This window comes from Pteropus medius, unplaced genomic scaffold (assembly GCF_902729225.1).
Source record: "Pteropus medius unplaced genomic scaffold, Ma_sr-lr_union100, whole genome shotgun sequence".
NCBI lineage: Eukaryota > Metazoa > Chordata > Mammalia > Chiroptera > Pteropodidae > Pteropus > Pteropus medius.
The window spans coordinates 99,342-110,119 of record NW_024342647.1 but is presented as its reverse complement, the minus strand read 5'-3'; the positions used below and the strand labels follow the sequence as shown (position 1 = coordinate 110,119).

Genomic DNA, 10,778 nt, shown 5'->3' with positions numbered 1-10,778 from the left:
GTAGGCAGTACAGCAGAGTGGTTACGGGGATAGACTCCAGTGTCTGGTCTGGATGCCTGCTTTCAGACTGCACCTTTGTCATTTGCCAACCATGTGACCTCAGTCAGGTTACCTACCTCAGAGGGTTATTATGAGAATTAAATGAATAATCACAAGGGAAGCTGAATTAAGTTGTGGCCGGCTATAGGTTAGAGGACACAGTCTGCACACGAGACCGCCCTCACGCCCGACACCAACTGCAAGTTCAGGAGGTGTCTAAGACCGCCCTCGGGTTCGATAAGTCATTGGAAAGACTCAGAAAACTCACGGAAAGCTCTTGTCCTGATGGTTTCGGCTTGTTACAGGGAAAGGATAGAGATTCAGATCAGCCACAGGAAGAGCAATACAGGGCAGAGTCACATGGGTCCCCACAGAAGGTCTGTGGCGGGAGCTCACACTCGTGGTCTCTTGAAGCAGTCATGCTGCCGGGGACTGTGATCCCAGCTGGCTCACCTCTGAGAAGCCAGTGTGCAGAGGAAGTGACCTGTGCCGTGATGCCCTGGAGGCAGCGGCAAGAAAGCCAAGGAAGCAGGTTTCAGTTTTATGTGTCAGGATCTTCCAAGAATGAACATTTCCTGGTGGGGTGGGTGCGAGTGAGTTCAGCCCTTCGAGATCTGCCACGGGGATGGGACCTGGCCTGTCCTGAGGTCTGGGCAGGAGCTGAAAGTGGGTGGAAGCCGGGGCTCAGAGTCCCCCTGTCTGTGCCCAGTGTGGCTGGATCCAGGGTGGGGAGAGGAGAAGGCAGAGCCGGCCAAGGCAGAGGCCAGTGGGGGAGCAGCAAGAGGCCTGCCTGAGGCCTCTGGATTGAGGCTGAGCTGCGCATTCTGAGGAACAGGGCACTCCTGGGGTTGGGACAATTCATGCAAGGTGAGAATTTGTCATCGTGGGCACATGGGGCAGATACAGGGCCCCAAAAGCATTTCACCTCAGTAGCCTCCTGGGGAAGGACCTAGTCGAGGTCCAAGAGTCCCAGATCCGGTTCTTTCTCTGCTTTGTGTCTTTGGGCGAACTCCTTCTCGCTCTGGGCTGCAGTCTCCTGGGCTGTTCCATGGAGGTTTGGGCCCAATGATTTGAGGACCCTTCTACAGAGAGGCAGGAAGCGGGGGGCTTAGAGAAGTGGTGTGAGGGAACTGGAGATCAGGTCAGGACTGGTCATGGTGGCGTCTGTCCACGGGCCTAGAAACTAGTTCCTCCCTCATCCCACCCCCTCTAAGCGTCTCCGCTGCCCTCTACACTGACCACAGCCTTTTCTTCTCCTTTTCTATTTTCAGACATCCTAGAGTTCCGAGGAAGGCCCCGGCCAGTGCCTGCCCGGGAACTAGAGCTGCTGAGAGAGGTGTCTCCAGGGCAGTCAGGCCTGCAGCGAGTCATGGGGCCAGGAGCTGAGAGCTTGGTCCACACCTGTGGCTGGCAAAGGGCCTTTTCCAAGGCCTTGCTCTAGCCCAGCCCCCTGGGGGCTCTGGTTCCTGCTGGAGCCCAGAATGGTCAGAAATTGGTGGCAGGTGGGGCTGGGGAGGAATGCAGTCTTGGCTCTTGGCCCCGGAGGCTCAGCCAGACCAAGACCAGGAGCGTCTTGAGGGTTGTGCCTGGCTGAGCAGGGAGCCTGAGGCCAGGGGCTCCGTGAGTGGATTCTGAATTCTGGATTCAGTCTGATCGAAATACCAGCTCTGCCCCTCACAGGCAGCCAGATATATTGCAGGAGGCCAAACCCAGGCTTTCTCCTCCCCGCTGGAACTATGAGGGCTTTCCCTTGGGCTCTCTAAGAGGTGGGAGGGGTCACCAAAAGGGCACCTAGAATACTCTTTGTCTCCTTTTTTCCCCACCCCTCAATGAACACATTTTCTGAGGGGTGGGGAGGCACCGCTCTGAGATGGAGTGGCAAGGCAGGTAATTCCCCTGGTCATGGAGATGGCCTCTGGGTGGGTGGGAGGAGGCGCTATTGTTCTTCTGCCCACCTCCCAGCCAGTCTGGTACCCAAAGCTCCCTACTCTATGTCAGAGTCTGGGATCTCAGGCTCCGGAGGGCCTTGTTCTCAGTTCATTAACTTTGAATGATCCTGGGCAAGTCCCCTGCACCATCTGGGGCTGATTTCCCCATCTAGAACATGAGGAGACTGGTCTAAATTCCCCTCCAACTCGAAGGTGCATAATTCTGATTTCTCAACTGGGGATGTTGTTTTAGGTCCTGGGCTAGGGTGGCCTCGGGTCTGGTACAGCAGCCTCAGAGTGGTTCTCAGGCAGCCCGGGTGACTAGTGTTCTCTTGACTAGGAAAGAGGTAGAGGGGATGAAGGGACGGAGGCATCTCTGTTTAGGAGCCATAACTCCCCAGCCACAGCTTGGAAATGATTGTGCTAGAAATGGCAGAGATGGAGAGAGATAGAGTCAGCAAGAGGGAGATAGCAACTCAGATACAGCGAAACAGAAAGAGAGTGTCCAAGACAGAAATGAAGAGACAGGGCCACCTACAGACTGAGGCAGAAGTATCGACAGAGTCAGAGACAGAGACAGACAGAAACAGAGAAACAGAGATATGGAGCCTAAGACAAAGATAAAGGCAGGAAAAGAAGGAGGAGGCCAGGGAGGAGCGGAAAGAGAGCCAGGGACAGAGTGTTCTTCTCCCTGGGGGTCGAACCAGATCTCGCTTTCGTCTGCAAGGTGCCCATCAAATTTCTTCTAGGACTGGAACTCTCCCTGACCCCAATCTAAATGTCCTCCAGACCTCACCTCCCTGGGGTAGTGCTTACAGAGATGAGAGCCCATACAGGCTTGGGGTCTCTGAGGCTTCGTGGTCTTGGGGTTTCATGAAAGGGTAGAGGTAAACGGTGGTGGGGGGTCAGAGATGAATGAAAGTTATTACCTGTAGAGGGATGTGATTAAGGCTGGGAGAAGAGCAAGGAGGTGGAATCTTTAAATCAGGCACTAACTCTGCGTCTCACTATTTTAGGGAGCGAGAGTGGGGAGAGGGTTGAGAGGTGGGTCTTTAGTGTTGGAGGAGATATGAAAGGTGGAGAACTGAGCCGGACAAGGATGGGTTTAGTTGCGTTGAATTACGCCGAGTGAGGCTGAGTGTAGTTGGTTTGGTCTGGGTGGAGTGGAGTAGAGTTGTGTTATGTCATGTTGGGGAGGGTCGGGTTGAATACGACTTAGTTGGGTTGGATAGAATGGAGTTGGATTTGGTTGGGTGGAGCTGAGTTTAACGGGTTTGCCTTGAATTTAGCAGAGTTGAGCCAGCGTGGGTTGTGTTGAGATGGGCTGCATTGGGTTGAGTGAACTGGAGTTCGACTGAATTGGGTGAAGTCGGATTTGAATGGGTCGAGTGGAAATAGAGCTGGGTTGACTTGAGTTGCATTTAGAATTGAAGTGGGTTGAGTTGAGTTGAATTAGGTTGGGTTGGTCTAGATGAGAAAGATAAGAGGTTCCAAGTAGACAGGAGTAAGAGGGAGTCCAGATCCAGTATAATCCAAAATATGCTGCCAAGAAAGGTGGAGTGAAATGCCAATAAGGAGAGATCTGGCGAGGGGAGACGTCCAAGGCTGCCATCTAGGCAGGTCTGAGATGCTTTGGTGTACAGATGGTCTAGCTCAGTGTTTCTCTGTCTTTTTACCACTCTCCACTTCCACTGGTGTGGAGACTCGCTACAGCGGTGATTCGCATCTCGGCATGGGAGGGGAATCTCAGAATCTCGTCACACGTATGTCTGCGCGCATACGTGTTCCCAGCGCTCCTTCCCTACCCTTTGTCTCTGTTCCTTTAAGGCTCACCCGCTTGCCTGAGAGCTCTTTGACAGCAGAAGTCTCTAGCACCCCTTCTGGAGGTCGGCCAGCATGCCATCTCGTGAAAGGAATCCCAGAGCAGTGAGGTTCACTCCTGTGTGCTGGGCGCTAGGTTCCCATCCTGAGGGTGGCTTGGGGGAGGGGTCCAGGTGTGGGTGCTCTGAGGTGCCCACAGAGCCAGCGCTCCTCTCCTCAGGGGGTGGGAGGCTGTGGGCAGGTGGCTGACCAGTCCTCACTCACCACCCAGTTCTTTCCTGTGGTCCTGTGGTCTGGCTGCATGGCTGGGTCTCCTGGTGAATCACTCACACACACACACACACACACACACACACACACACACACACACACAGCACTGGGGCTCTGACAGTTGGAATTGCTGGAGCTCCTTCATTCACTCCTTCATTCTTGGCTTAAAAAATCTGTATTTGTAGGAAATAGAAAATGCAGAGATGCCAGAGCTACAGTTAAACAACCAGAAGACCTTAGCCAAGTCACCTCACCTCTTGAGTGAGTTTCTTCCAGTGTAAAGTATGCATAATGCTCTCCTACAGGGTAAAGGGGATAGTCGAATGAGATCACAAATGTGAAAGGCTTTGTAAATGGAGAACTGACTCTGTGTGTGTGTGTGTGTGTGTGTGTGTGTGTGTGTGTGTGTGTGTAAACAAATCGTTCCTTCACTCTTTTATTCATGGGCTCATTTATTTGAGAATAACTGATACAGTGCTCTTTAAACATCAGGCAGTGTCCTAAGCCTTTTACAAGAATTAGCTTGTTTAATCCTCGTAACTACCCTATGAGGATGCTACTAGTTTTGTCCCCATTTTAAAGACAAGGAAACTGAGGCACAGAATGATGAAGTAATTTGCTCAATACCACATAACTAGGAAGTGGTAGAGCTGGGGTTCCTACTTAGTCCAGTTTGACTTCAGATGTGTCAGGCCCTGGGTCCACTGGAACCAGAGCTGGTCAGCGTGGCACGGTGGTTCTCTTGCAGGGGCTGAAGTAGCCTCCTGGAGCGGGGTGGGGTTCGGAAACGCATGGGCAGTTTTTGGTTGTTGCCATGACTGAGTTTACTCTTAGCCAGCTAAACTTCCTGCCTTGTGTGGGGCAATCCTACACAAAATGTCAATAGCTTCCCATTGAGAAATTCCAGAAAACAGCACAGGCGTTGGACCTGGACTGAGTCCCAGCCTTGCCATTCCAAGACTGTGTGACCTGGACGAGTTGTTTCAGCTCTCTGAGCCTCAGCTTCCACCTCTGAAAAACAAGGTGAGAGAGATCACGTCTGCAAAGTACACAGTAGTATCTGGCAGGCTTTGGTGGTTCAACAAACGTGAACATCTTTTCTTGCTCAAGGAAATACCGAGAAGCTCAGGGGAGAAGCGGCTTGGACTCTAGCATCCTTCTCAACCCTTCTCCCTCCCTCTTGGGAAGGCCCTGATGCCTGCTAGGCTCTGGACAGGCAGGAGTGTTCTAGCTACATAACCTTCCCCTGTTCTCTCCATCCAGGCTCATGGCCAAAGGCAAGACAGCCTCCCTTCCTACCAGCCCTGAGGCTTCAGGCAAAAGCCACTCCACCTCTTAGCCTTGACTTCCTTGTGCATTGGATGGAGAAACGGAGCATGAGTGGACATCAGTGGTTTCTGCCTGCCCTGCATCCCCTCCCTCTTCTTTTGATAACGTCGGCCAGGTTTCTTTTGGGGGAACACACCTCCTTCTCCATTAACGCGGATACACGTCTAGGACTGGGCAGTCAGAATCAAGACGTTCCATTTTCTTGGTTGCGGCCTTTGGTTCAGGGATGGGTGCCTGAGCTAAGCTAGGGCGATTGGAAATGTCCAGGACAGAGGCATTCTCCTTTCCTATGGGACTGGGGCACAAGGACAGTGTAAGCCTGGAGCTGCCTGAGCCTTTAGGAAGCACCTACCTGACAGTGAGGCCAACAGGAGGGAAAAAAAGATGAGACAGAGAGAGAAAGAGTGAGAGAGAGAGAGAAATGAGAGAGAGAACAAATCTGATATCTGGATGCAGCCATACCTGTTCCGAGATTCTCAGCTCGATAACCAACACTTTCCCTTCTTTTGCCAAAATTGGTTGGAATTGGGTGTCCATCACTTGTAATGGAAATAATCCTGACTTATTCAGGAGCTGAAAACACCTACGTCAAAAAGATTGCTGGTGGATATAAAGAGATAGTAGTGTAAGCGAAAATGTTTTTATAAGCTGCCTGGCAGCACTGAATGACGGGGAGTTATTAATGAGGTGTTAAAGCAAGAACACACATTCCAGGCAAATGATGAGTCAGTCCAGTTCTGTTTGAGAGGCTCAAGAAAACGGACTTTTAAGGCTCTTGCCTGAGAACTGAAGAGTTGTTTGGAAGTGCGAATTCTTGCTAACTAAATTTTCAGTTCATTGAGTATAAGTTTTCAAAGGATGAGATGTCCTGGCATTGGGGCAAAACTGTGACTTGTTCCAAAGTTGGTCATTTTACAAGAGGCCATAGGACACAGAGGAAAGATACTTGGGCTGTTGGGGCAAGTTCCTGCCTTGCTCTGAGTCTGAGTCCATCGCCTGAGAGGGGTGGGTTGGACCTTCTCTTAGCCTGCTCCTGGCTCTTACCTGCCGTGGTCCTGCCTTCTCAGATCCCGTCTTGGTAACAGAAAGTCTGTTCGCCTCTGGAGTCTGCAGCTTACACTCACTCCTGGATTCTCTGGAGAAGCCGCACACCGGAAACCACAGCCTACACCAGAAAAAGACTCCAACTGCAGACGCTGGAGGTAGGCTGGCCCAATCTCCATTTCCAACTCCCTAGCCCTTCCTGCCTGACACTAAACCTTAATTTCCCAACCCCCTCTGCAGCCAAGTGAAGTCACGTTCTGGCTAAAGATGTAAGTGGGACTCTGCTGGAATCACCTCTGAGGGGGACGGAGCAGAGAGCTGGAGAGAGTCTGGACTCCTGATGGCATTACTGGACTGCTTACCTCTTGTCATTTGAGAAAAAGAACCCTTCCCTCCCTTTATTTTTGTTTAAGTTTCCATGTTTGGGGCTTCGTTATATATAGCCAAATGCATTCCTGGTACTCTAGGCTAGCACTTGCCTACCATGCATCTTCTCTTAAATTCTTTTTAGGTATCTAGTACAAGTTCTTTCACATCTAGGACCACATTGACAGAACTGGACTGATTCTTTAATTGTTAATTAAATAATCCCACCAATGACGATCATTGCCCAAATGCCTCCTGAATGCCAGGAATTAGAGCTAAGTGGTCTTCTCTTCATAGTGGTTCCGGGAAATCAATATCATTATTATCCTTATTTTCGGGTGAGGGAACTGAGGCTTGAAGAGGACATGTGACTGGCTCCACGCCACACAGCTAGAATGTTGAGGCTGGCTCCCAACTCCAGCTCCTCCTGCCTCCGAAGCCTCTGCTCTCGTTATCAGCACATCGAGGGAAACGGGCTTATTTATCAAGTAGGGAAACTGAGGTTCAAGAGGGTGAGTGACTTGCCCAAGGTCACACAGGGAGTTCAGAGGGTCATGTGACTAGAAACCAGATCTTCTAGGTCCCCACACCAGGCCTCTTTCTATGGCAATCTGCTGCCCAGAGAATGATGAGACTTGAAGACCAGGCTAAGGTCTGGGGGCAGTGAGAGCTACTGGGGGTTCTAAGCAGAGTTAGGCGGGAAACAGTTCCTCTCTTCAACTATGGTGGCAGAGGAAGGGGATGTGGGGGCTGACATTTTACAACCCCAGAAACCTCCAGAGCTGCTACGATCCCTTAGCAAGGCAATGGCTCTTGCCCAGGCTCCTCTGACTCCTTGTCACAGGCGGCTGGGCCAGATCCCAGGAGCTGATGGCTGATGCTCTGCCGATTACGCTGCTGGTGGGGCCAGGCTGGGAGGGTGCCAGTGGCGTGAGCACTCAGCCATCCTGTGTTGATCACATGGCGCCGGCTTCCTAGTAGTAAGGCCTGTAGGACAGGGGACCCTGCAGTGGAAACTCCCCAGATGAGCTTGGGGACTCTCCATTCACCGATCTCCTGCTTGTTTATCTGCCTTCTTGGCCAGCTTCTACCAGGATTTGGGTGTTTGTTTTGAACATTCAGGGTTTGGGATCTAAGAGAGTCAGGGATGAAGTAAAATGAGGGTTAAGCTTGTAGATGTCAACACCAAGCAGACCAGGGCTCAGATCCCAGCTCTACCACCACTAGCCTGTGGCCTTTAGCAAGTCAGCTTTCCTGTTTACAAAAATGGGGGCAAGAAGAACTGTCTCCTGGAGCTGTTATGAGTTACAGAGGACATGGTACACCTGAACCACTTAGCACACAATGCCTGCCACATTGCAAGTGTCCCAGCAGTGGGTCCAAGCCCCCTCCCCTTCCTCCTCACTGCAAGATCTAGGGAAATCTTTGAGACTTAGTTTTCTCTGTTGCATAAAAGAGATAACGATACCTTCCTCCTGGAGCTGCTGTGAGGATTTCAATGAGAAAGAGATGTAATATTTTGTGACTCTCAGACGCTGACTGCCTCACCCCCACCCCGCAGCCGACCACCACTCTAGGGGTGCATTCCTGCCGCCTCCTAACAGAACGCTGGCTGCCTGTGCTGGGGCTCAGGTACGTGGTACCTGGTATTCCAGAACAAAGGGATTTGGCCTCGAGACCTAAATCTTACCGGTTGTGCCACGTTGGGCAAGTCGCTTCGGCCCTCTGGACCTCAGTTTCTTACTCTGCAAAATGGAGGTGAAACTACTCTGTAGGAGGTAGAGAACTTTGCACGAAACCCTCCTGCCAGGTAGGGAACCGAAGAGCAAGCAGGTAACGAAGTCACATGGAGCTTCTGCCGGAGGCTGCGTGAGCTCACGCAGACCATCTTGATTCGTTCTCACAATAACTCTCACAAGAGTGGAATTAACTGCACTTTACAGATGAGGAATCTGAGGCAAGGAGGGGCAGTTGGCTGCCTAAGGTCACACTGAGAGATGGTTTGGAGTGGGAGGGCTGGGATCTGAAGGGGTGTTGGGTTGATTTCAGAGATTTCCTGCCTGGCTGTGCAGCTCCCTCCAGAGGTGGGGCTGGGTGGGGCTGGGTCCCTGAGTGATTCAGGTAGGAGTCAGCTTGAGATTTCCAAATAGTGGGAGGGACCCAGCAAGGGTGAGAGCTCTGCAGGAGCATTAAAATCCAGGTCCTTGTTAGGGCCTCTGGTACAGTTGCCAGGAGGGCATGTGATTGGGTGGAGCTGGGGGTGGACGTATGCACAGAGAGAAACCCCATCCCATGTCACTGAGGGGGGATACAGGAAAGAAAGAAGGAGGGGGGGTCCTTGCTGCCTTTGCTAGGGGGTGGTCTCAGGGTCTCGTGTTGGGGGTACTGGCCAATGAGCCCAGCTGGGGAAGGCAGGGAAGCTGAGGCAGGGCACTGACGCTCCTAGTGGTGGTCACAGCAGAGAGATAGGGTGGCAGGCACCTTGATGAGACTTGCCCTGGACCCTCACTCACTATATTTTTTCATGTATACAATCAGTCGTATAGACACTCACTCATTTCTTTATTCAACCAATCGACATTTGCTGGATGTCTTCTAGATGCCAGATCTTGTGCTTGACCCTGAGGATACAAGAGTGACCAAGACGCTTGGAGCTTCATAATGGAAAGAAAGGGACAATTAATCCATTGTGCTACCTGTTATGACCAGGGATGTTGCAAGAGTTTCCTCAGAGGACAGAAAGAGGAGGAGCCGTGTCGGAGAGGGCTTCTCAGGGGACACTGGGGCTGGGCCTTGCCCGACCAGTGGAAGTTTACCAACCCCCTGGGCAGTGAGGCTACAGGCTTGGGAGCCGAGGGGCAAGGAGAGCTGACCCTGTGCTGTGGCCCTTTCCACAAAGGCCAGCCCAGACCTCTGCCCTGTGTGCGCAGCTGCATACCAGACCCTGCTGCGGAGCGGGACCAAACATGAGTCCGAATGAGAACTCCACCTGTCCCGGCCTGCTCCCCCTCCCTGGTCTTGTCACCAGCACCAGGCCAGACACCTAGATGTCCTCCTCAAGACCTCCCTTTTCCTGAACCCCCAGGGCCAATCGGTTGCCAAGCCCAGGCTCTTCTCTTACACTGTTCCTCTTCCTCTCTCCAACTCTACCATTTTTGGTGCAGTGCTGTCCCTGGAGGACTGTGCCACCTCTCTCTGGCCTGACCTTCACCGCCTCCACCCCCAGACCTCCAGCTCTGGTCACAGAGCCTGGCCATAGTGAAGGCGTGATCACTCCAGGCCAGACCTGTTTTCAGAGACCATCTGATTTGACCTTTCTATTGTTCAAATTGGGAACCAGAGGCCTGGAGAGGTGCAGAGACCTGTCTAAGGCCGAACCGTGGAAGACCTCGCACTTGAACTCGGTTATCCTGACACCCAGGCTAAGGCTCTTTCTCTCAATGTCAAGGCCACACGGGTGTTTGTGGATGACTTGGGATCAAGGAGTCGGCAGGAGGTACAGCGTGGTCATTTGCTAGGTCCAGGGCCCAAAGGGAGGGGGACCTGAGAGTGAAAGATGGGGTCTCATTCAAGCTCTTCTCTCCTTCCTTCTTCACCAGAAAGTCCTCTTCTCTTTGGAAAACTGGGCCCCCGTATCTCTACTCTGACGCTACCCCTTCGGCTGATAATCTATACCGTACATCTCCTAGACCTGTCTGGTTAGATTTGGGGTTGGAGGGAAGGCTGCAGCCTGCCCCAGCACCCCAGGGCCCTGGGCCCTCCACCTGCTCCACTCCCTCCCCCAGTCTGCCTTGGCTGGCTCTGACTCCCTGGGTTAGCTGGCTTTTGTCTCATGGGAACAACTTGGGCAGGGACGTAGGCAGGGCTTCCCAACAGGTCTCATCTCTCCTACCTGGCATGATTCCTGCCCCGTACCCAAGGATGCCTGGGAACTGGCACAGGACCTCTCAGTCCTCCTGCTAGGTCTTCCCTGCTGTAGGG

The 10,778-nt window shown here is 52.4% G+C and overlaps 1 long non-coding RNA gene across 1 annotated transcript; it reads right to left on the bottom strand.

The window, feature by feature from the left end:
• Positions 1-4,563: 4,563 nt before the first annotated feature.
• Positions 4,564-6,650, bottom strand: LOC120605751 (uncharacterized). Its single transcript, XR_005653695.1, has 3 exons — positions 6,432-6,650; positions 5,850-5,987; positions 4,564-5,069 (listed from the first exon to the last, which is right to left on the bottom strand). It is a non-coding gene; the product is annotated as an uncharacterized LOC120605751 (long non-coding RNA).
• Between the last annotated feature and the right edge of the window lie 4,128 nt (positions 6,651-10,778).